Source organism: Culex pipiens, chromosome 3 (genome assembly GCF_016801865.2).
Source record: "Culex pipiens pallens isolate TS chromosome 3, TS_CPP_V2, whole genome shotgun sequence".
Classification (NCBI taxonomy): Eukaryota; Metazoa; Arthropoda; class Insecta; order Diptera; family Culicidae; genus Culex; species Culex pipiens.
In genome coordinates this window covers 113927671-113954025 of record NC_068939.1, presented here as the reverse complement: position 1 = coordinate 113954025, position 26355 = coordinate 113927671, and the positions used below count along the sequence as shown (strand labels likewise).

Genomic DNA, 26355 nt, shown 5'->3' with positions numbered 1-26355 from the left:
CACACTTTTAAGATTTCAACCATCGTGATAAAGCCTTTCTCGCTATTAAAGTAATCATTGGAAGGACCAGTAAATCTCAGCATATCAACAAAATAGTCCAACATACTCGCTGAAGGTATAGGCATATGATCCAGGGATCAGAAAACTAAGAGGTCGCCTCGCTGAATAAATGTATGATTCGTGCTTATAAAATCTTTATTTTGCAACTTGTAACATAAACTACACAGTAGAAAAAATCATGGTAATATTACATCTGCGAAACGGTACATCTTTTATGTCAGAAAAAATGTGTAATTTTACCTCTGAGAATGTGTAATTTTTCTCACTGTCACTGTCACTTTCTCAGTCTATATAGGGGTAAAATTACACACATCATAAAAGAGGTAATACTCAAATTTCCAAAATTACTCCTTCCAAATTTACACATTTTTTTGCTGTGATACTATTATGCAGTTTATTCCTAAAACTACTTAATTTTCATGTCTTTACTTTTCAGCATAAAAATGAATGTTAAAAAGTTGAACTTTTCAGCACTTGTTTTGAAAAATGACACTTTTCAACAATATTTCAACATTATTTTGATTGACATGAACATTTGACCTACAATTCCATTCAAAATGATGTTTTTCGGAATTGCAAAAAAAAAAATTAATAGTGCTCGTTGCAAAACTGTCAATCCAGAGGTTGCCGGTTCCAATCCCGAGGCAGACGCAAAAAATTCTAAGTGTAAATATAGGTATTCGGTGCCCTCTCCCCGTGCCATACCTTCACTATTTAGGAGACCCGGGAGGCGGAGTTTTGTCGCAAAAAGAACGATAAGCCTGTGGATCCGTTGACGAAACCGCAAGGTTTAAGAGAGCCACATTATAAGGTGTTACGTCGATTCCGTTTTTTTCCGTTGCCAAACTTTATATTTTTAGAACTCGTCCTATGCATCCAACTCGGCGAACTTCGTTGGATTAATGTACGACTCGTGCTGAGCAGTTCTCTCAGATTTCGGTCAATCGATTTTTTTGTATTTTTTAATCCGACTGAAACTTTTTTGGTGCCTTTGGTATGCCCAAAGAAGCCATTTTGCATCATTAGTTTGTCCATATAATTTTCCATACAAACTTGGCAGCTGTCCATACAAAAATGATGCATGAAAATTCAAAAATCTGTATCTTTTGAAGGAATTTTTTGATCGATTTGGTGTCTTGGGCAAAGTTGTAGGTATGGATATAGACTACACTGGAAAAAATTTACACGGTAAAAAAAAATTTGGTGATTTTTTATTTAACTTTTTGTCACTAAAACTTGATTTGCAAAAAAAACACTATATTTATTTTTTTTATTTTTTGATATGTTTTAGAGGACATAAAATGCCAACTTTTCAGAAATTTCCAGGTTGTGCAAAAAATCTTTGAGCGAGTTATGAATTTTTGAATCAATACTGATTTTTTAAAAAAATCGAAATATTGGTCGCAAAAATTTTTCAACTTCATTTTTCGATGTAAAATCAAATTTGCAATCAAAAAGTACTTAAGTGAATTTTTGATAAACTGCACCGTTTTCAAGTTAAATCCAATTTTAGGTAACTTTTTTGAAAATAGTCTCAGTTTTTCATTTTTATAAATAAGTGCACATGTTTGCCCACCCTAGAAAAAAATATTTTTGAAAAGCTGAGAACCACCAAACATTCAATATTACGCCCTTTTAAAATGTCAGTCTTTGTTTAAAAATTCTGAAAATATTTTTTTTGAAAAGATCGGAAAATTTCACAAATATTTCATATTTTAACATTGAAAATCGGACCATCAGTTGCTGAGATATCGACATTAGAAAATGATGGATTTTTTGGGTGAGACTTAAAAAACATCAATTTTCCTGTTTTTAAACCTTTGCATGGCAATATCTCAGCAACTAAGGGTCGTATCAACAAAGTTCAAAAAAGCAAAATATAGAGAATTTTCTCAGCTTTTCAAAAATAGTTTTTCAAAGGTGGACAAACTTGTGAACTTATTTAAAAAAATGAAAAACTGAGACTATTTTCAAAAAAGTTACCTAAAAATGGATTTAACTTGAAAACGGTGCAGTTTATCAAAATTTCACTGAAGTACTTTTTGATTGCAAATTTGATTTTACATCGAAAAATGAAGTTGAAAAATTTTTGCGACCAATATTTCGATTTAAAAAAAAAATCAGTATTGATTCAAAAAATCATAACTCGTTCAAAGATTTTTTTCACAACCTGGAAATTTCTGAAAAGTTGGCATTTTATGTCCTCTAAAACATATCAAAAAATAAAAAAAAATAAAAATAGTGTTTTTTTGCAAATCAAGTTTTAGTGATAAAAAGTTAAATAAAAAATCACCAAATTTTTTTTTACCGTGTATCATTTTTTTCCAGTGTAGTCCATATCCATACCTACAACTTTGCCCAAGACACCAAATCGATCAAAAAATTCCTTCAAAAGATACAGATTTTTGAATTTTCATACATCATTTTTGTATGGACAGCTACCAAGTTTGTATGGAAAATTATATGGACAATCTAATGATGCAAAATGGCTTCTTTGGGCATACCAAAGGCACAAAAAAAGTTTCAGCCGGATTAAAAAATACAAAAATTAAAATTGAAGAAAAAAGACCGATTTCGTAGAGAATTGCTCTGCTGCAAAAGTCTTCTTTTGCAACTTGTTGCATAAACTATCTATTACGTCATTTTAATTCAAGCAATGGTCGAATCAAAATCGAAAAAAAAATCTAGGAGGTTTTTAAAGCTTTTTAAATATTTTTTTATTTTTTCAGAGAAAAACAAAGGCAGACAATATACTTAAAAAAACATTGCATTTTATCAAAAATAAACATGGTTTGAAATTCCATTTAACTCCCAATATGATTTATGGATTGTTGGGGGAATTTTTATATCTATGTCTCTCTACAGGCAACTCGACCACAGCCATCACAAGCTGTCAATTACGGCACCAAAACAAAGCCAGAACAAAAGAACAGCTGTTCATTACGGAACCAAAACAAACCAATAACGCACTGTAAATAAGTACAAAAACTGCAAGCATAAAATGAAAACAAATGTTTTTTTTTTAATTTTTTTTTCGCAATTTACACTGAAAAAGTGGTGTATGTTTTTGAAGTGATTTTCTCAATTTATGTGCAAAATAAACTACTAAAGTTGGGATAATTAAGAACACATTTGGCCGATGACCTCATTTAAAGTTGTACTTTTATCTCATGAAACGTTCAACTTATCTACTGTGTAATTTGACTGCAATTTAAAAAAAATGTTTTTGCTGGGCGCTGTTTGTGCGCGATATTAATCTCAAACCTCAAGATGGCGGCTACTAACATTCCCCTGGTATTTCGAAAAACCGCTATTTAAAAACTATCATAACATTGCAACTTATCGTTCGTCATACCCTATAGCTCAAAAGTTGGTACTTTTTGTCCACTAAAACAAAGGTTTTATTTGAAATCTAAACTTTGTCCAAGGCACATACCCGATCAGAAAATTCCTTCTCAAGATTAAGACTTTCGGATACTTGCATATCATCCTTTTCTATACACAGCCTCAAAATTTGTATGGAAATTTGTAGGGAAAACCAATTATGCAATTTGATATCTTCCAAATCTGTTGAATACAATTTTTTACAAATATTAAAATCATATTCTTTTTTCGAAATTCTAGAGAGCTGCCCAACTGTTGAAATGAATATTTATTTTCATTTTAATCAGATAAGGCCGTTGCAAATATTTTTTGAAGTTTATGTCCCTCGAATCTGACCAAAGTCGAGGGGGAGAGGGAGGGGGACGGCAAAAAAATAAAAGAAATACATAAATTCTAATTACAAGCCTAGGTTTTAACATTTTGATGAAAATAGTGTTGTAAAATGGATTTTACACTCCTCCAGTTGTTTTCCAATAAACGGATTTTTTTTTTGTGCAAAAAGAACAAGTTTTCGTGGGACTAATTATTTAATGAAAATTTAAATGTTTTCAAAGGTGTTGAAACATGCTAAATATGATTATAAACGCAGGAAAATGCATTTTAACTGGTTTTCGGTTGGTTAAACTTTAATTTTCATAAAAATTTCGAAGTTTTTCGAAAAAAAATTTGTCCCTGATTATTCAGGCCGACTTTGAAGGGAGGGAGCGATATAAACCTTGAAAAATATTTGCAACGGCCTAATTCAATATTAAAACTATCAAATCATAAATCAATTTTAACATACAAATAATGTCAAAGCTTATACCCAACTTAACCCCATATTCACAAACATTCGCAACTGCTTGGCACATCTGTGTGCGAAAACTGTGCCCGTAAACTCAGTAACAACTTTTCAAAAGGGCGAATCCCTCAGATGTAAACAAACTCAGTTTTTGTCAGAATCATATAAAGCAAACAAAACTGATTCTAAAACACCCTCCATCATCTCAAAATTCCGAAAATACGTAGTTTTACAAGCAAAAAACAAAAGGGCTAATCAACGACATCAAACAAAACAAACCAAATTGAGTTTTTGCCCTTGTGTTTTCACCCAATCACGAGGGGCGAATGTAGTGTTTGCTGCAAGTTCCGACGTATATTTAGAAACACTAAATTTTCATTATAATTTAGTGAATTTTGACCTGACAATCCTCAAAATGGATCAAAATGTATGTTTCTGATGTCTCTGAACACAATTCCACAACAAACACAGATTTGTATGATCCTAAATACATAACTTATTAATCAATTATTGTAGTATCGGATCTGGTCTGGTTTCACAATCTAGATATGAAGGTCCATAATTTACCGGTTCTTGGAACATCCGGGGATTCTGGGTCGAGCAGTTGCAGGACAAAAAGTTAGTTTAGGAGGAATGCCGTACAAAATCATCGCCTCCGTAACCATTGGCCTAGTCGTCATGTGCCATGTCTCCCACTTCCGGCGGGGACACCCCAAGGAACGTCACTTCAATATAGACCACATCGTCAAACCAACAAGCTACTTACGGTGTATCCTGGCTCAACGAGTCTTGGCCTGAGTCGGACTCCTTATGAAGGCTTTCTAGACCAATTTTTTTATCACTGAGGTTACAAATATCACTGTATTATCACTGACTTTAATGTTTCACAATGATAAAATAGTTGTTTCACCACTTTTTTCTTTAAAAACCCGATAAATGAACAAAAAACAAAAGGGCGAATCTGTTGTTTACTTCTGCTTTGTGGCGTAACCTGACGGGCTAATCCGTTGTTTTGGTTGAGTGGGTGGCGAATATGGTGGGGCGAAAATCTAGGCACGCTCTTCAAAAAGGCGTAATTTCTTTTTCTCAATTTTTAATAGCAAAAACACCTTAATTAACCTTAACTTCAAATTGCTCTCTATGATGAAATTATTGCTATTTTCTATTACGTTTTGACAAAATTGATGGTTTTCATGCTTTTTTGTGGAAATAGGAATTGATCGAAATTGCAAAATTTTGAATGTTGGTTTTCCCGAAACGGCAAATCGTAGGTTTCGCCCTTTTGAAATGTTGTTACTGAACTGTTGCTGCTAATTTCTGCCGTCTACAGGGTTAAAGTACATTTTGACATATTTACCAACACCACCGATTCACCTGTCTACGATTCATCCCCAATGTCAGCCTTGCCAGTGCCGTTGATTGAATTTAATGTTTCACGTAATAATAGTGCGTAATCCGCCCTTTTTTTTGTACTGCAAACGGTGATTAATTTGACTTTCCCACTTTTAATGGTGGTCGTTATTTTTGCTGTTGTAGAGGAGAGAGAAAGGGTTGACATTGAAAACTACGCAACGAATGTGACTTCAACAAACTTCAAGGGGAGCGTCCATAATTAATAACGAGTAAAAAGCTCTCTGCGTCTGTTAACAGGTTTACCAAATGAAACTTCTAACGAGTTGCGAGTGGTACGCATTATTACTCGGAACCGGAGAGTTGCCGGCATAAGCTGCTTACTTTTGTTGGACGCGGAACCAAGATGAAAGAGTGATTTTAATAAAAACTACTGGCTGGAAAATTAACGACGGGGCGCAGCAACAGCTTCAAAGGGTGCGCCCAAGTGAATTGTTTTGCTTGAATATAAGATGCGAAAAAAAAATCAATTTATTAGCATGGAGGCAAGGAAAACTTCAAATAGATGTGGAACCAGTTTTTAATGTTCTCATTGAGCAATTCTCTACAAAACCGGCCGATTTCGACCATTTTTATTTTTTGTATTTTTTTATTTGGCTCAAACTTTGTGAGGGCCTTCCCTATGACCAAAGAAGCCATTTTGCATCATTAGTTTGTCCATATAAATTTCCATACAAATTTGGCAGCTGTTCATACAAAAATGGTACGTAAATATTCCGATTTTCAATGTTAGTACATGAAACATTCGTGAAATTTTCCGATCTTTTCGAAAAAATCAATACTAGCATTTTAAATGGGCATAATATTCAATGTTTGGCCCTTTTAAAATGTTAGTCTTGATTTAATTTTTTTCAAATTTTTTTTTTGAAAGGATCGGAAAATTTCACGAATGTTTCATGTATTAACATTGAAAATTGAAACATTAATTGCTGAGATATCGTCATTAGAAAATCGTGGGCTGTTTGGGTGAGACTTAGAAAACTTCAATTTTCGTGTTTCTTTTTCTTTAAGCCGCTGTATCTCAACAACCAGAGGTCCAATCTTCAATGTCTCTTAGACAATTTTATAGCAAATTTTCTGAACTTTTCAAAAAAAATATTTTTAGAAATGGTCACTCATGGTCACTATTTTTAAAAATCGAAAAACTGCAAATATTTCGCTGAAATCAAACTTTCGGTGGCTATATCTTGAAAACGGGGCCCTTTATCAAAAAATCTGTAAAGTAATTTTCGATTGCAAATTCAATTTTGCATAAAAAAATGAGGTCAAAAAAATTTTATGTATGAAATTTCTATTTTTTCCAAAAATCACCAGTTTTTCAAAAAATCATAACTTGGCGGCAGATTTTTTGACCATGTTTCTCTATAGCTCAAAAGTTGCGGATTTTTGTCCCCTAAAACATATCAAAAAATCTCGAAAATCAAAAAATACGTATTTTGGGAATTTGAGTTTTTGTGAAAAAAAAGTTAATAAAAAAATCGGGATTTTTTTTTTCCGTGTACCTATTTTTTTCTAAATGGTCCTTAACAATACCTACAACTTTGCCGAAGACACCAAATTGATCAAAAAATTCCTTCAAAAGTTACAGATTTTTGAATATTTACGTACCATTTTTGTATGAACAGCTGCCAAATTTGTATGGAAATTTATATGGACAAACTAATGATGCAAAATGGCTTCTTTGGTCATAGAGAAGGCCCCCACAAAGTTTGACCCAAATCAAAAAATACAAATAAAATCCATTTCCGGTTTTGTAGAGAATTGCTCTCATTGTTTCAAGGAACTTCTAATGGTTATTCGCTTTGAGGGTGTACAGAAGCCAAGGAAGTTGTTGTTTTCTTATTCCAAAATTGTACTAATCCTGCAAGAATCGGATGTAAAATAGTATAACTTTGTTGAACATGATTTTGTAGGCAGTACTTTAGAGAATGAATCCAACATTATATCCGTAGCTCCCGTAGTTTTGAAGATACTAAAATGTGTGTAACAAAAAGCTTGGTGCAAAAAGCTCTAGTTGATGTATACCGTTAATGGGAAAAAAAAATGTGAAAGCACTGTTTTGAAAATAAAGTGTTTTATTTAAAATTCTCTCACCACCTTTTTCAAATAAATTTCAACCAGCAGGACGAAGATTGAAAACATCACTTACCAGCACACCGCTGTTTTACCGCAGCGGTAGCAACAGTGAAAATTAATGATTAACGATCGATGCGCTGTCACGCGGGTTTCACCTTTCAATCCACATTAATCGCGTCGTCGTCGTCGTCCTCGTCACCCCTGTTGTGACCCTCGTCGGCAAGCCAATTTATTTTTTCTTTGTTTTCCCACGGTTTTTACTCCGCACTTACCTTAACCCATCTAGCGCTGGTGTTAATCCTGAACACGTTCCTGATGATGGAATTTGTGATGGTTAGTGTGACGATCGTTGTCAATCGTATTTAGTCTTTGGATATTTTCCGATAACAAATTTATTGAAACTTATAAATTAGAAAAACTGTTAAATTTTTTATAAATGTGCAGCTTAATTAGTGGAACATGTGCTGTTAAAGTTTAAACAATAAAACAATAATTCAGCGATCATTCATTCAACGTTTCAAATGACAATCAATAAATCATTAAAAAAATAGAAATGAACAACCCTACTGCTACGCCTTGATTATCTGCCGCCAGCGGGGAAAATTTGTTATCTGGAAAAACCCAGCAAGAGTCAGGGATTAGGACAGGAATAACACAAAAAGGTCTAACCCATTAACACACCACGGTCAATGAAGAGTCGCCTTTTTTGCCTTCCTCGGGGGTCGTTTTTCACTCTGTGTATTCGAAACCGTGGTTGAAGGTGAGAACAAAACAAGCCAGCGGGAGGGAAAACAAAATCGAGAGAAGGGAAAAATGTTGTGGCAAAAGTGTTTTCTGCAAAACCGTTTGCTAAAAATAAAAATTGCCAAATAAACATTTTTATAAACTTGCTCTAAATTCTAGGTTGAATTGTTATAAGTAATTATCCTCACAAATTTTCCATAATCTGTTCTTATCTCTCATCAAAAAATAGAAACAAAATATTTTATTAACCTTTCTACGGTATTGGGGTCCTTTTCGGCATTTTTGAAAATTAAATTTTCCATTACTTTTGCTTTATACATGCTACATGCTGACATTAAATTTATAGTATAAATACATATTTCACAATACAAATAAACCTTGGACGGCCCCTAGGGAAGCGTCCATAAAAAAAGTTACTTCAAAGGTATTGAGTTCCTTTTCGACTCCAAACTTTAAAAAATCATCAAAAGTCCAGTTTTTGACCGATTCCGGTTTCTTTGGTCACAAATGAAAGCTTAGGATGTCCCCTTTCCGAAACCGATCTGGAAAACCGGATTTGGTCACTGTGGCCACCGGGAATCGGTTACAACCGAAAACATTACTTTTTTGAGACCTCAACTTTGATGACCTGTATCTCCGGCAAATTTCAACCAATCAAGATGATCCGGGTTGCATTCGACAGGTCAGGGCCGGAAATCCAGAACATCTGAAAAGTTCATGTTTTACTATTTTTCACGTATATGCGATACCAATACACTCATGATAATTGAAATTGATCCATTAAACTAACTAAAATCATAAAATACGATTGCCAAAACCACTCTGGAGTGTTACTGGCCTTTTCCGGGTAACCTGGAACCAGTTCCCGGGACCCGATGAACGGCCAACTTGACTTTTTTTTGGAGAAACCCCATCTTGTTGTAAATCAAGCTTCATGAAAATGAAAGATATATAATTTTTTGGGAATGCCATTGTTCGCAGAACCATCTTGGCCAATTTAGCAGTTTTTTTTGTAATTGAATTTTTCTGCTTTCGTAAAATCTCACCAAGTATAACAAATTAATTTAATCCAATGATTACTGATAATGCTGTAGCTGCAAGGATCTCCATAACTCTACACTAGTTTATAAGTTAAAACAAAATGTATTATGCTTAGTACAAGAAATAAACATGAATTGAATTGAATTGAATCTTGGCCAATCTGGAACCGGTTACCGGTGGCCCCTTGGGGACACTTCCGGAATATAAGATAAACCCTATCATCCGACACATCAAACTTCATGAAATTGAAAGATATGTCAATCTACGGTTATGCCGTTGTTCGCTGACCCATTCTGGCCATTTTGGAACCGGTTACCGGTGGCCCCTTGGGGACATTTCCGGATTATGAGATGAACCTTATAATCCGACAAAAAAAGGGAAAAAAATGTATTAAAAATTCCTAAACTTCTTCTTGGTATTTTCACTTGGAATGTGACAATTTTTTATTGTATCTAGTGATATTTAAAACATTTAAATTAGCTGGACACGCAGAAAAAATCATCTTTTTGCATTTTGTTGCATATCAATGTGATCTAGATGTATTGTCATGTCGACGCTGTCGTGCTATCATGTTGCTTTTGGACGTTCCGAGAAAAACGCGTTTTATGTTTGACCTTGAATATACAAAAACAATAACAAACGCGTTTTGTTTGGTTGACCTTCCTGTGAATTTTCCTGAAGTTTGGTTGAATTTGGTTGCTCGAGTCCCGAGTTTTAATTAAAAATGTTTACGGTAGTTGAGCTCGTTGCTGTGTAAAACGCATTCTGACCTGAAATCCCTTTGACCAATTGTCCCACTTACATCAATTCAAGATAGCACGATAAGATTGCAACTTCTTTCATAGGAAAAGTGACAAAAATGCACGGAGTTTTTTCGGTTTTAACTGAATATCTCAAGATTGAAATCGAATTTTGGGGATCTGTGAAGGTCAAAAGGTGAGGCATTGTGAGCTGCACAAAATGTTACTTCACAAACTCATAACTATTGATGAGGTTATCAGAGTTGCACTGTTAAACTTACCATTTTGTTAAAATTTAATAAATAAAGTGTACTAATTAACTGTTTTTTCTGTTCCAATATTGTTGCTTTGACTGACCCAACCTTTGAAATAGCTTTGAAGTTTGACTGTAAAAATGACAAAGATAACAAAACGAACTCTGGTTGAAACGCGTAATGATTAAAAATGACAGAAAAATAGAAGTATCCTGATGGTAATTACTCACTGAAATACAATGCTTGCATTCGGTATTATTCAAAATCTACATCAAGCATTGAAGCATTGAAAAATCAATTATAAAAGATCGCATCCATTTCGATGGAAGTCGATCACATGTAAACAATTAATTACATCATCCATTTCCGCAGGACAAAGATCCAACACCGCACATGGCCAACCACACTGCACTGATCAAATAAAAGCAATCATACATGCGTTTCGATGCTCAATTTCACGTACGGCTCGCTCCATTACAAAAAGCTCCCCACCGCGGGCGGGCGGGCACCACACAGGAGGAATCGCCCCAATACGCCTCGGCCAGGCCCCACCCGACATTGCATTTGGAGTGGTTTCGCGTGATAAATCATCCGTAACGTGGAACCGTTTTGGGCTCTTGCAGTGACCGGCGGCGGCAGTGGCTATTTATACCCGGTGCTGGCCACCAGCTAAATAAATTCTCAAATCATTGATTTAATGGCACGCCATCATTTTCGGTTCGGTGAAATCTAAAAACCATAAATACCCTCTGCGGCGGAGAGGGGAAAGGCATATCGTGCGTTGTGGGGAGGGTGGAACTGGGGCAGGAATTTGTGAACATGGGTGACCCCTCTTCCCCGGAACACAGAGGAGTTTCCGCACGCAAAAGAGTGACAAAAATGAGAAAATTACGTGTTAGGTGTTTTAAACGGTGCAAAGCTTTTGAAATGAATTGGGCTCTCTGTCGTCAAAGGAAAAATTCACTTTTCATTATGCAAGTCACAAATTTTCAAAGTCATTGGAAAACTAGAGGAAATTTTTAGAGCAATTTGAAATTAATGTTGAAACCTGACCACTAGGGTGCCCAGAATATGGGACTTTTTCTCAAAACCTCGCTTCACAAGCATTGTTCTTTGAGCTATTTTCGGACTCTGGGCCAAATATGAGCAAAATCGGTCAACATTTACCCATTGATACTCGAAGGTGAAGTATGTATGGAGAAAATCGATAAAAATGTATGTAAACTCAAATTACTTACGGTTTGGTCTGCACGATGCGCTACTTTCATCGAAATATTCTCAAAAGTGAGATTCTCATTGAAAATTTAATGCTCTACAACTTTTTAGCTGTAAAACTTGATCCTGAAAAGTTAAAAAAAAGAGAGTATCAATTTAACCTAACCAATTTCGCTCAAAATTTGCAAAGATGCTTAAAATAACCTTATAAACCGTTTTCCACTTGTGGAGCAGAGGGTCATTTTTCTGGGCAACCTACTGACCACGAACACGGACGAACGGACATGACACCAGGAACAAATTTTCTTCAAATTTCTGAAGCAAACTATCACTAGCACCATCTACATTCAAGTTGTCGAAGTATCATCGAGCGATTCAGCATGATTTCTCCAAATGTCTTATGAAATAATTAGTTAAAATATTCAGCATTTGTATAGCACTAGAAACAGTTTTTTGGCATTAAGTTTGTCTTTATGATTTTAGGCAATTCATCTTTTATACTAAAATTGCCGAAAAATTGATAGAAATTGTATTTTTATTATAAATTCATACGACCATTTCAAAAAGTGCCCATGAATGGATTACCCGACGGGCCAAAATTTCTCATAGATGGCGCTGTTCATTTGGTGGTAAGAAATTCAAATTTGTTCTGAGAAATTTACTTTTTGATGAATATTTCAGCAACTACAAATCGCAGGGCATCAAAATTTGACCTGCTGATTCACAAAAAAATTAGCTTTTACCAGGTCAAATTTTATCCCTAACCGATCTTTAATTTGGGAGATATTGAATTTAAATCGATTTCCCCCATACATTTTTTAAATCGTTTACTACCAGCGTGACAGCAGCCGCCATCATCATGTTTTCTCTTTCTCTCCCCGGTCTTGACAGCTAGATCTGTCAAACTTTTTTTTTGTTTTGAATGTGTCCGTCAAAAAGTCACATCGGCACATTTTTGAGGTGTTTGATGGCCCGTTCGAGAACGCCGCCGACTACCTGACCAACAACTTCCCGAGGGAATCGATCAGACGCGCGATCCTACACGCTGTTCGTCATCTCGACGGCCCTGTTCAAGAACCTGAACTGCACCGGACTGGTGCTGGCCGCCGACGGGCAGAAGATGAGCAAGCTTAAGAAGAACTACCCGGACCCGGTGAAGGTGGTGCACAAATACGGGGCGGACGCGGCTGCGGGACGAGTTCTTGCTGTAGTTCTACGTAAGTTTGTGAAAAAATTAAATGCTTGAGAAATTTAACAAATTTAGGTCAATTCAGGCTCGGTAGGATGGCACGTCCAGCCGGATTGATTTTGGCCACCTTTACGGATGATGATCTCGTGCGCATGACCGCTCTAACCGCCGGAATCCGTCGAGGCGCCCCGTCTCGAGGTCGAGAGGCTCCTGCTCCGATTGCCAGTCCCGCTGCTGCAAAGGCCAAGACCCCGAAGGAATCCACCAAGGGAAAGGTTCTGTTTGTGGGATATCTGAAGCGGACCATCAACATCCAGCAGCTGGCGGCATAATTCGCTATGTTCGGAACCGTTACGGCTGGTGATGGACAAGGAAACGGGTCGCTCCAAGGGTTACGGTTACGTCCAGTACGTGGAGGCGGACGATGCCGCCAAGGCCATGGCCCAGATGAACGGTAGCCTAGTGGAGGGATAGAAGCTGAAGGTGACGATGGCGCACCAGCCAAACTTAATGCAATACTGAGATTTACCCGGGCCGAACTGCATCGGGCTGGTGCTGGCCGCCGACGGGCAGAAGATGAACTACCCGGACCCGATGGAGCTGGTGCATAAGTACGAGGCGGACACGCTGCGGAAGTACCTCATCAATTCGCCGGTTGTGCGCGCGGAGAATTTGCGGTGAGTTTGGATATCTTGAGCGTTTCTCTAGAAGTCGTTGCTAATAATGATGCATCTTTCAGCTTCAAGGAAGACGATATCAAGGATGTGTTCCTGCTGTGGTTCAACAAGATTGTTTATCGATATGACGCGGGTCGTCACGCAAGCAAGCGCTCGACGAACGTGATGGACGTGTGGATTACGTCGTTCAAGGAGTCGCTGCTGGAGTTTGTGTCCAAGGAGATGAAAGCGTTACTTCAAATATGAAGTACATCAACCTGCCGATTGAGCGTGCCGTTTCTCGGATGCAGGCCGTCGTCGAGTTGAGCTGTGTTATGCGCGATCGTAGAACCGTCCCCATCAAGTACCCGAGGTCATCGTCATCAACTAGAGCAAGGAATATCTGGACGACATCAAATCCCTCGTGAACTTTATCCTCAACGTGCGCGATATCATACTCAGCTCGGACAAGCAAAAGTACAAGCAGGTCATTCATGCGGTAAAAGTACTCACGGACCCCCAAATCGCCGAACAGCTCCAGCTGGTCTTCTTCACCGTGCTCGGCCATCGCATCGAGCTGAACGAACTTCGCTTTATCTACCAGTTTGACGAGCAACAGGCCAGTGGCCGAAACACGGCAATGACGTGCTCGTCCTGCTCGAAATGACTCCCAACGAGGCCCCGGGGAACCCACTGAACGCGGACAAATTTGTTCCTGCTGCGCCGGGTCAGGAGTTTTGAGATCTGATCCTGTCGACTGTTCAATCTTCAGGTGAACGTCGACTTCGGCACCACCCTGACGGACGGACGGATATATTTATTTATTCATTTTGATTGCAGAAGATTCTGCGAGGAGTCAACCCTGCGGGAGATTGCCTTCGACAAGGTGCGTATGGTGATGGATATGAACCTGATAATCGTCACGATCGCCAGGACTCGCTCGAATGTCACCTAGCACCGATTCCGCTAAGGACGATGAAGAAGAAGACAAGTCGGAGCCGTTTTTGTCGCAAATCGCGCCGTCGTCATAATATCAGGCTGTTCATCTGGAAGGCCGCCAGGAACTCCTCGAGGCATTCATCGACCTTCCTTCGAGCCTAGATCAAGCTGCGTGATCACCTGGGCATCTTCGTAATCTACATGTGCGCTTACTTGTTCTTGATGTGTCGATTTGATTCATATAAAATAATAAAATAATATGGGCGGGGAAGGAGGGGGTAGGGGTCTCAATGTTGTCTTCTTCTTCCAGAATTGTTTTATTAATGAACAAAATGTGAACCTTCCGGGCCTTTGTCACATCCCGGCGGGTAGAGAGCCTCAACAACGCTGGTTCACGCTGCGTCGCTGAACTCCAGTCCAGCGGAGTTCGAGCTGCGGCCGCCTTTGGTGTCGGAACCCATTCCGGATCCTCGTGATGCAGATCCACCAGCGGATGGTCCGAATCTTTGTCGGACGTTGGCGAACCCATGCTAATGTACGACTCTCCAGGTATTTCACCACAAGACCCAGCAGCTCCTTCAGCGTTTTATCCTCCATGCGATCCAGGAACGGCTTGATTTTTTTTTTAATTTCTGAATTTCTATATTTTGTTTTTTAAGTTTTTCAGAATTTTTAATTTTTTTAAATTTATGAATTTTTGAAATTATTTTTTTTTTATTTTTAAAATTTATGAATCCTTTAATTTCTTAAAATTTAAAAAAATGAAACTATTGAAACTTTTTAAATTTTGAAATTACAGAAAATCTATCTTAAAAATGGTTAAAAAAATTTAAATTTCATATTGCCTTCCTCACTGAGGTAAGGCTATAATCCTGCTCTAAAAAAGAACTTCGTACAAAAACGTCGTAGACTCACCTTCATGTATACATATCGATTCAGGATCGAAAACTGAACAAATGTCTGTGTGTATGTGTGTGTGTATGTATGTATGTGACCAACAAACTAGCTCATGTTTCTCGGAACTGGCTGAACCGATTTGAACCGAACCTGTTGCATTCGACTTGGTTTAGGGTCCTATAGATCGAGTTTTATACAGATTGAAGTTTCGATAAGTAGTTCAAAAGTTATGTATAAAAATGTGTTTTCACAAATATTTGGATCTCACTTAACTGTATGTAAACTATGTCCAGATCCAGCATCCGACCCATCGTTGGTTAGGTTATCAAAAGACCTTTCCAACGAGTCCAAAACGTTGAAGATCTAAAAACCCTGTCTCGAGATATGGTCACTTAAGTGACATTTATGTACTTTTCTGAAGCCGGATCTCACTTAAATGTATGTAAACTTTGTCTGGATCCATCATCCGACCCATCGTTAGTTAGGGTATCAAAAAACCTTTCCAACGAGTCCAAAACATTGACGATCTGGCAACCCTGTCTCGAGATATGGTCACTTTAGTGCCATTCATGTACTTTTCTAAAGCCGGATCTCACTTAAATGTATGTAAACTATGTCCGGATCCACTATCCGACCCAGCGTTGGTTAGGTTATCAAAAGACCTTTCCAACGAGTCCAAAACATTGACGACCTGGCAACCCTGTCTCGAGATATGTCTACTTAAGTAATATTGATGTACTTTTCTGAAGCCGGATCTCACTTAAATGTATGTAAACTTTGTCCGGATCCATCATCCGACCCATCGTTAGTTAGGTTATCAAAAAACCTTTCCAACGAGTCCAAAACGTTGAAGATCTGGCAACCCTGTCTCGAGATATGGTCACTTAAGTGACATTTATGTACTTTTCTGAAGCCGGATCTAAAAAATAGATGAAATTTGTGTACAGCCATTGTTGTGAGGAAGGCTTTAACCACATAGGTGGATTAAGTTAGTTTTTTTTTAGTTTTAAAATGTGATAATTTGTCCCTAGGCAATCAGCTTAATATTCGTTCCGGTTTCCTCCGTTAATTTGACCACCTTGCATCCCGAGTTCTGGCCAAACTTCTGGTGCCAATCCATGAAGATCTGCTCGGCCAGCGCGTTCCTCGAGACCAAATGAACAACCCGGATTCTGCTGTAACATGCGCAAAACTGCAAATTCCGCAATCGTCGTCTTGCCGACGGGAACCGGTCCGGGTAGCTCTTCGAAGCGTGGCTCGCGCAGGGCACTTATCGGCAGAAGCTTCATCGGTGGAAGGGTTTTCTCAGGTAGAATCAGGTGGCGAAACGAAATCGTAAGTTGCGTCTCAGCGACAATCCACCGGTCGGAAACGATGCGCAGGAAGTACTGCGGTGGCAACGGTACAAACTCTCTGTGATAGGGGACACTGCGGATGCGAGGTTTCGAGCGACAGCACACGGGCCGGGTGATCTTATCACCGTTCGGGATCGTTTTCCGTGGAGGACGACCTATCGAACGATTTCAGCATGGCGTACTTTTGGGGGCAATTTAACTGGGCGGGTAGATCTGAAACCAGTTGAGCACCGGGAGGCGGGTTCGAGGAGTGCACTTGCGCGGCAAGCACTAGCGAGGCCGGTTGATTAATCACTGGCGGAGATCACCTTAACACGCGGCCGAGCAGGGAGTAATCCTGCTTGTCCTAGGGCATCCCAGTAACAGAAGACGCGATCCAGCAGCTTGACGGCACAAACGCGACGCTCGTTCTTGGCCCCGACTTCGGCCTTGGAATCCGCCAGGACCACGTCGAACACTCCAAACAGATTAAGGGGAAGGGGAATTTTGCGGTTCGCGGCCAGGGTTTTGAGCAGTCCGGGGATGAGCGAGGTTCGCACGACTTTAAACTCGAGGGTTTTCGGGTGGGCGATGTGAACGGCCGGGATTTTCTCGATATCTCGGTTCAGCTAGCCGGCGATGTCGTCCCGCGAGCACAGTGTGAGGGTCAGGCCTTCAGTAAATCCGGCTTGGGAGATTTGTTCACGGAGTTGCTTGGTCAGTTTGTTCAGGGGGCATTGGCGGGCGATGTGCATTGTGGCCGGAAGAGTCTTCGGGATGCGGTTGTAGCCGTACGCGCCAACGTCCTCGATGTCACACACGTGCAGCATGTCGTGCCGGGTTGAGCACTTCCAGCTGGTTGGAGGCGTTTTGCGTGGTTGGAAAAAGGCGGTTCAGCATTTTGGCCAGCGCTTCGGCACTTTCGTCGTTGCCGATGTAGAAGTTGGCCTTTGCCCTCAAAATGGTTTCCTTGCGGAAGGCTAGTTCCGGGTATTGAACCAGGGTGGTGCTGATTTTCGAGTGGTCCCCGTTGATGATCGGCGGCAACGAGAGAACAACTCCGTTCGCGTCGTAAACTACCGGATAAACCGGCGAGTCTCGGATGATCGGAAAATAAGCCTTCAGCTGGGCGTGTGTCGAGTGATAACTCCATCAACCTGGTTCAACAGAACAAACTTAATGTCCTTCGGCGCTTTGGCATCGTGCGTAAATGGTCCCTTCAGCGTGTCCAAGTCGTGCGTCCCAATCGGCCGTCACCGCAAATGGCCGAATCTGCTTGGTGGCCTCCGTAACGATCAGCTTCTGCGGGAGACCCTTCGCCGATGCAACCTTCTTAAACTCTGGGAACTCCTTCACTTGCAGCCCTTGGACCAGTCCCTCCTGGCACAGCAGATCGTACCGGCTGGTCGGAATATTGATCCGGTAAATCACATTCTCCGACGCATCCTTGGCCGCATCCACCCGTCCTGATCATCTGCTTCTCGGTCGTGACCTCGTCCAGCTCGAGAGCAAACTCAAAACACAGCTTCTGAAAAGAGGAAAAAAAAAACACCAACAACAGCAGTAAACATAAACAAATCCTACCGTACAGTACCACCATACGGTATTGAAATAAAAAAATATTTTTTCTGTTTTAAGGGAAATTTCACGATAATATATTAAGAAAAAAATATTGAACTATAGTTATGTCAGTTCTGCAAACTTTTACATAGTTTAGCTTAATTTTTTTTTGAAAAATGAAGAATTTGATTAAACTTATTTAAAACCAATGATACTACTCCGTACGACAACTGTTTACGTCACAGTGGTGCAATCTATCGGTTAAAATTTAGTTCATCGAATGTACCATCAGAGGGATATGGCGTAAAACATATGCGAACCTGGCGGCAGTTTGGTGAAACACCCCGTCAGGTGTTCCATTTGCAGCATCAGCTGGCTTTGTTTACGTTTGAAACCACGTGGCGCGATGATTTTAACACAAGCGATTTCGCTTGCACAGGTTTGCGCCAAGAAAAAGTAAAAGAAAACCGGCTTCACTTTTCGAAACCCCGTGTCTTGTCCGTTCGTCCGTGCCACGAATCCAGCCCACATTCTTTATAACTTTGAAGGTATTTAATTTTTTTCCCAATTCCCTGGTCCTAGTTATGACCCCTTAAGTGATATTTATTTACTTTTTTGAAGCAGGATCTCACTTATCGGTATGTAAACAATGTCCGGATCCATCATCCGACATATTGTTGGATAGGTAATCAAAACACTTTCTAAACAGGTCCAAAAGTTCGTAACGCCTGCGCACTATGCGAGGTTTAGCTGTATCCACTCCACAATGTTTATTTACATATTCTTTGCTAATATATTGACATTTATTTAATTAAATGTTAGCAAAACTATGTTCACATATGTTTTATGTAAAGATTCCAGTGTTACATAAACTTTTAAACTAAGTAATCAGTAAACTTTATATTCAATCCAAGTTATTTTTCTAATCAGCCATGGATGCCTTTTTGGGGTTGGGACACTGTAGTAATGGTGATTTATTAACAAATAACTTTATTTATGTAAATAATGTGATCCATTTTTGTTAAACAGTGAGGAAGGCATCAACCACAAGGGTGGCTTGTTTTTATTGAATAGTTTTAGTTAGGTTTGAACCTACGATTTATCTCTTAAAATAACTAAAAGAAATTAACCATTGCAAGCAACATTTTGCTTCAAAAAACAAATTGCCCTAATTTATCTGATTTTCTTCCTAATTAACTAAAAAAGGATTTATCAACCGCTAGATGGATTAAATCGGATTTTCATTTATTTGTAGCCAGGAATTGATTTATTTGTTGACGTTTTCAAAATTTCCGACATGATTTTCCATACTTATTTATCATTGAAAAAAAAAACATAAAAATAGTTTAAAAACCTCTGTTATCAAAGGACAACTGTCCTGGGCGGGAATAGGGTTTCACGGTTTTGAACAAAAAATTACCCATTTTTTTAAAAAATCATTGAATACATTTTTCATCCTTTGTAACAAAATTAAGACATGAATTGAAGAACGAAACTTATAATGTACGAAAATAATATGGTAACAAAAGTTGAATTATGCTTGATTGAAAATAATTATGTAATTTCACATCAATTTATGGGGAACAGTGTTGCAAATGAGAGATAGAAGAAGCTATCATTTGTGATCTCTGCATCAAAACATCAAAGAGTATAGCGACCGTCACTGTAGCTTGTGAGATCTCTTCTTGTGTGTCGTGATTTCCAGCGATGACATTCTCTCTCTCTCTCTCTCTCTCTCACTCCTCACATTTTCTTCGACCGTACGCTCTCACCGCTGAGTCTCTCAATCTCTCCAAAAACTGCAATGAAAGAACGCGAAACGGCGATTAAGAGCCGACCACGCTGTTGCAGTGAGATGAGCATGAAAACAACTTTGTCCAAGACCGCAAAACGATCCGTGTTAACCCTGACGAGTTATTTTCGATTTAAAGAAAACATTTCTGTTTTTTTCACCATACTGAGGAATGGCTATAAAATCACTCGAAAAATAAACTTCTTAATACGAGCCCCTAGACCCACCTTCACGTATACATATCAACTCAGAATCAACAACTGTCTGTGTGTGTGTTTGGATGTGGATGCGTGCACAGACAAATTCTCACTCAATTATCTCAGCACTGGCTGACCGACCGTTTTGACCGTTTTGGTCTCATTCGATCCGTCTTGGGGTCCCATAAGTTCCTATTGAAAATTATGAAGTTTAATAAAGTACTTAAAAAGTTATACTAATTATACTAAATGAATAAAGTCTGGAATATTGTAAAAAGGGTGGTTTTTGTAAGAAAAAACCATTATGTTATACATTTTAGAAAAGTATTTAAAATACCTTTTCAACTTGCCCAAAACATCGTAGATCTGATAACCCTATCAAAAGTACTTAAGTGTTATTTATACACTTTTTGGAGGCCGGATCTCAGAAATTTCGATAAAAGCTATATCCGGATCGATCGTGAAATCCATCATTTGTTGGATATTGAAAAGGCCTTTTAAATGATACTATAAGATTCAAAATCTGAACATTTTTTACCAAAAACAAAACTACGTTGTTGTGAGGAATGCATCAACAACCCTAAGGTGGATTAATTAACTGTTTTTAATGAAAAGATTACTTTTCAATAATTAATGTTTAAAAATTTCAAATTCGTCATAACAAGTTATTAACACTTATAAACAATGCGATAATACTTCATCAAAGTGAACATGACTATTTTCGACCACTTTTGAAATTGATATTCCTTTGCAAAATCAAATTAAATCGACGATTTATCGATTTCCGCCACACCGGCCACACCCCGTCCAACTGCCCAAGGACAATAGACCGGTGATGTACGATTCGAGTGGTCGGTGGTGAAAGCATATGAACATATGCGCAAGTTAGAAAGAGACAGTCTGTCGAGTGTTTTATGCTCTACGAAGCTGTGACGATCAGGGTAGTTTTGGGTTGGGAGGTCGGGGGGAGGTAAACGGAAACGGAAGCCGGTATTTATCACATATGAGGTTACCAACAAACCGTGAAACATTTTGAATCCATAAATAAATTAGTGGGACATAGATAGTGCCACTGTTAGGCCACAATTACCTCCAGTGCCGCGGGGGCCATTTTGGTGTACTCGAGAATGTTGTGACGAGTTTGTGTACAAAAGTAGTAGTCGCTGCCAATGTTGGACATTGTTGGTACTGCCGCTGCTCCTGCGGCGTCGTTCCGGTCTAATCGGTCAGCCACTTGAGCGGATAATGCGTCGCAGGTACTTGTGGTTTGTTCGGCATCCAATGATGAACACGGATAAAAATATGAACCGCACAGCTGAGTGTAATAGAACGTGGAATAAATTAGGTTCGAAAAATGAGTAATTTTATAATTTGATCAAACAAGACAAAAGCGAATTATTTTAATGCATCTTTTGTTAATTCAAAATGATGAAATTCTAGTATTATTTAATAATTCCTTAACCCTTTCGAGCCTGAATTTTCAAAAAAATATTTTTTAATCTAATGATGGGAAAATGTCTCTTAAGACCATACGCAAATTATAGGCCTGTTTTGAAAATTTTCATTTTTGGGTTATATATGACCCATCAGGCTTGAAAGGGTTAAACAAATCAAACATCACTGCTAACGGTAGCATCATTTTGTGTGTGAAGGGCAAAACAAAAAACAATCCAAAATCCTGCGAAACCTAGACTATCATTCCTGGTACTGCTGCTGTTATGCTGCAAATGCTTCAAATGCCACGCCGAAGGATTGTGTGTGCGGGTTCGATAAAATGTGCAATCAATCTTAATAGAATGTGATGGTTTGTGATTTTAGCATCCTCCCGATAACAGTGTGCCATTCATCTTTTTGTCCGTATACCCTTGAGTGTGTGTCTCGATTCTGTGATGGCTTGCCGAATGAATGCTGCATGCTGGCTGGTTGTTGTGCCAAAAGGCGTTCATTGCGAACAAGTGAGTGATAGAAAGCTGTACTTAATGGCGGTTCTTTGATAACTGGACCGAAGATGGAGATTTATTGGCTCTGTCTCGGGAGTGCGTTATATCGGGGTTGAGCTTAATCGGGACGTTTACGGCTGAAGAATGCTTTCAAATTGAATTTAGTTTGGGGCACTTAAAATGATGATGATTAAAACAATATGGTTTAAGAAAACTTTTAATTTTGGCTGCCTATCAGGAGCCATATTGTTTAATTTCGGTGAAAAGTTTGGCAGGATTGACACTTTTTCGCTAAACATATGTCAGCCAGACATGTGCCATTAAATTTGTGCGATAAATTGATTCCAGAAAATCCACCAATATTGTATACAACTAAGGTGTCCAAAATAAAAAAAAGTATCAATACCACGCTCCATAAGCTGATTATTGTTGCTTACCCAAGTTACATTTTAGGCTTTATCAAAGCCGTCACAACCACTATAAAACCTGTAAGCCAAAACCAACATTAAAACCACTTAGTCGTAACAGCCTCCCCAGAACCCCGATAAACCTCTCTTAAAACCAGTGTTGGTATTATCGCGCTCTCGCGAGAAAATTTTCTCTCTCTCGAGTTCTCGCCGCGAGTCTCGAGCTGCCGAGAGAAACTCACCGATTGCCCGTGCTCTCCTCCGCTCGCGAACGGGCTTTCTCGCGAGCCAGAATTGCCCGTTCGCGAGAAGTTGAACGTGTTGAAAACGAACAAAAAACAACGCAGCGATTGAAGTTACACCTCTATACCATCGCCTGGTTCGTATTCATAAGCCTGATGAACAAATTGCTAGCTTGGGACGAACGGCTAGCACGAGGCGCTCGCGAGCGCTCGCGGCGAGAGCGAGAACGCGAACGAAAATGCGAGCGCGAGCGAGAAGAGAAAAGTACTACAAGTTCTCTCCCTCGTTCGCGAACGAGAAATGCTTTCCTTCTTCTCGCTCGAATTCCAACAATGACTTAAAACCCAAAAGGACCTCCGCAAAAGTTTGGCTCGGCCTATTTATAAAACCTACATAAGAGTTCAAGGCTTTACAATTGAATCCTAACAACCCCTTCAAAGCCTTAATAAATCCATTGTTAAAACCCAGTCAGGAGTTATGGAAAAATGACATTTCATACGTCTTCAAACGACTAATAACAGACAGGGTTTATTCTGGCAAAAAATAAGTCTTCGTCTTTCAACATGATGTAGGGGAAATATACCCTTTCTAATCAAACACCTATCTTCGTCATATGGAGAGTTTGATGCTCGATTAAAGCTCCAAAAATACTATTTAGGCTATAAACATACCAGCAAGAGCGCCGCCTCGAGTAAGCACGCAAATTTATGCTATTTACTGGCCAAAAAGATCAAATTTAATGCACTTTTGATCATAATTTCTATTTTGACAGACCATTTCTCATCATTTTGGTGGCACACACATCCACACGCAAGATGAAAGGTTAACTGCTTAACAAAAGTCGCCATCAGTACCTTTTCACTTGCCCTAACGATTTCAAAGCGCTTAAGATATAAAATTGCTTCCAACTACCGGCAACATGTTCTTTTGCACATTAGTTAGTCACTCACTTGAAAAATAATCCCGAAAAATATAAATAATTAGCAAGAACTATAAAAAAACGAACGCGCTAAGTCTTCTGACGTTTGAATTTTGAATACCCATTCCAATTCATGGCTTTCTACCTAAGGTACTCGCGATTGAGTGTGTAGTAGTGTGGTTGTCAAAATCGTTATCTCTGACTCTCTCACTCCACTGACACTGACATTGTTTATGTTTTGGTTTTCCTGACACGGTCCATTGTCCGTTTGTTATTGTTTTGGTTTTAGTGGCACGGAGTTATGCACTCACACTAATGCAAAGCAAGATCGCGAGTACCTATGATATACAGCCTTGATTCCAATCGAAGGCTGAAGAAAACCGAGCGAGGAGCGAAGGCAAATAAAGAACAAAGCGTGGCCACCAACACCACCAACATGCTGGTGCAGCGCCTGTTGGAGTGAGCAAGTGCTGCCAGGAAACTTTCGCTATAAATGCTACTTTTCGTGAGTGTTTGCTTAAATTTTAATCAATTTTGGCAGCACTAAGCAGACCCAAAAGAGCGCTGGGAGAAAAAAAAAAAAAAAAGAACTAAGCTGAAAATAGAAAAATGGGCGTTGCCCAATGCACTCGACTGATTAGAATGCATTTTTGATTTTTTTTTTAAATGCTTGTAAAAGGAATGATTGGGGTGCGGAACATTTCGCCGAATGTAGTTTCGCCGATGGTCGTTTCACCGAAGGTCATTTCGCCGAATGTCGTTTCGCCGCATGGGATGTTTCGCCGAATTGACAAAAAAAAAAAATCGTCAAAAAACTATATAAAAAGGACGCAAATTGCATTAAAAGTATTTTGTTAAAAATTATAATGTTTAAATCTTTTAGGGAGTTTTTGCATTCTTTAAATGTAATTTTTGTTTGTCAGTATGTTTTTTTGTATAAGTTTATGCATTATTACATGCAAAAATAATTGTTTAGAAAATAATCGAGTAAAAATAAGATCTGTGGGTTTTTGCATTCTTTCAAACATTCTTTATTTTCAGTATACAATTTTGAATTAATTTCTTTCAGTTTTTTTGCATTCTTGTTTTAAGCATATTAATTGATATGTTTCTGTTAGTTTTGCATATTTTTTTACTGCCTGCTTATAATTTTGGTTATTACTGATTGTTTTTTGCATTCTTCGACTTTTAAGCATATTATTTGTATAATTTTTGGGAGTTTTTGCATTTTTTCAAACATGAGCAGTTCCTTTTATTCCCAGCAAAACATTTTGAAAAATTGCTGTTTGTTTTTGCGTTCTTTGTTTTTTTGAGTTTTCAGATTATTTCTGTGAGTTTTTGCATACTTTCAAACATAAGCAGTTCTTTTAGTTTCTGCTTATAGTTTTGATAAATTTCCTTTAGTTTGTGCATTCTTCGTTTTTTAAGCAAATTATTTGTATTAATTCTGTGAGTTTTTGCTTTCTTTCAAACATGAGCCGTTTTTTACTTTTACATTATTATATTATTATCTTGCCATTCCTTCTACAAGTTTACATGAATGAGTTACAAGATGGCACTGCAGCGAAAAAATAGCACAAAGTATACAAACAAGTTTATTTTTTTCGGCGAAATGACCGTCAGCGAAACGAATTATGGCGAAATGTACCAGATCCCTTTTATTGGTATCAGGTTTTATGTTCGAAGCAACCTTTAAATCAGCCCATGCTTATTGGTTGCTGTGAATGCCAACATAAAACTTAAAAGCAATTAAGATGCTACCATAAAACCTCAATAAAACTAGGTGGCGGATATTTGGTTTAAAAATGTTGCTTGGGTAAGGTATCATAGGCATCTTAAACAAAAAAATGAACAAAATAAGTCGAAATAACATCATTGATTTAGTTTCGATCTCACTAGGTTTTTTGGCCAAATTTTCCCTAGTTTTTGTTTAATTGCGTTTGAAGAACCTTCTGTTACCAAGCTATTAATGAAAAGGAAATAGTTGCAAGGGACACCAAATCTCTATGAACCAGCCATTCACACAAGTTGTAAAATTGTTATTTCGGTAAATAACATGAATTCAATTGAAGAATTGATTTGAAACACCATTGATAACACATTTCGACATTTTTGAAGTTGATGTAAGTAAACGCTTTAATTTTATGGTATGATATTTTAAACAACCAAGTGCACCCAGGTCTATTTAGCTAAAAACAAAGGGTTGCGCATGGTTACTTAAAATGATTCTATAGCAATTACGTTTTTTTCATCACCTTGAATCCACTAAAATTGAATTCTGTCGATTTTAGTGTGTCAAGGGAGCCCAAATCTATCATACCTTGACGAAACTAAAGAATTAACTGACATCAACAAATCGTCAGCTGTGTGCTATCTTGTGACATAGACCATTTTGATCGAAAATGAATTAATGATGACGTTTTGCTATACTTAACAAACACAACAACAACAAACCGATTTTGGAAACTCGCTTCCGTTTCCCGGATATCGCAATAAACTTTTGTGACAAAAACCAATTTATCATCAAAATGATCGTGCACACTTTTGACACGTCATACATGTTGTTGGAAAATGTGG

General features: G+C 38.4%; 3 pseudogenes; 2 read left to right on the top strand and 1 right to left on the bottom strand.

Moving 5' to 3' along the window:
• Window positions 1-14319, top strand: part of LOC120414026 (uncharacterized) — a 47671-nt pseudogene extending 33352 nt beyond the window's left edge.
• Window positions 14305-15004, top strand: LOC128092304 (uncharacterized; annotated as a pseudogene).
• Window positions 15005-16048: 1044 nt separating this feature from the next.
• Window positions 16049-18451, bottom strand: LOC120414025 (phenylalanine--tRNA ligase beta subunit-like; annotated as a pseudogene).
• Between the last annotated feature and the right edge of the window lie 7904 nt (window positions 18452-26355).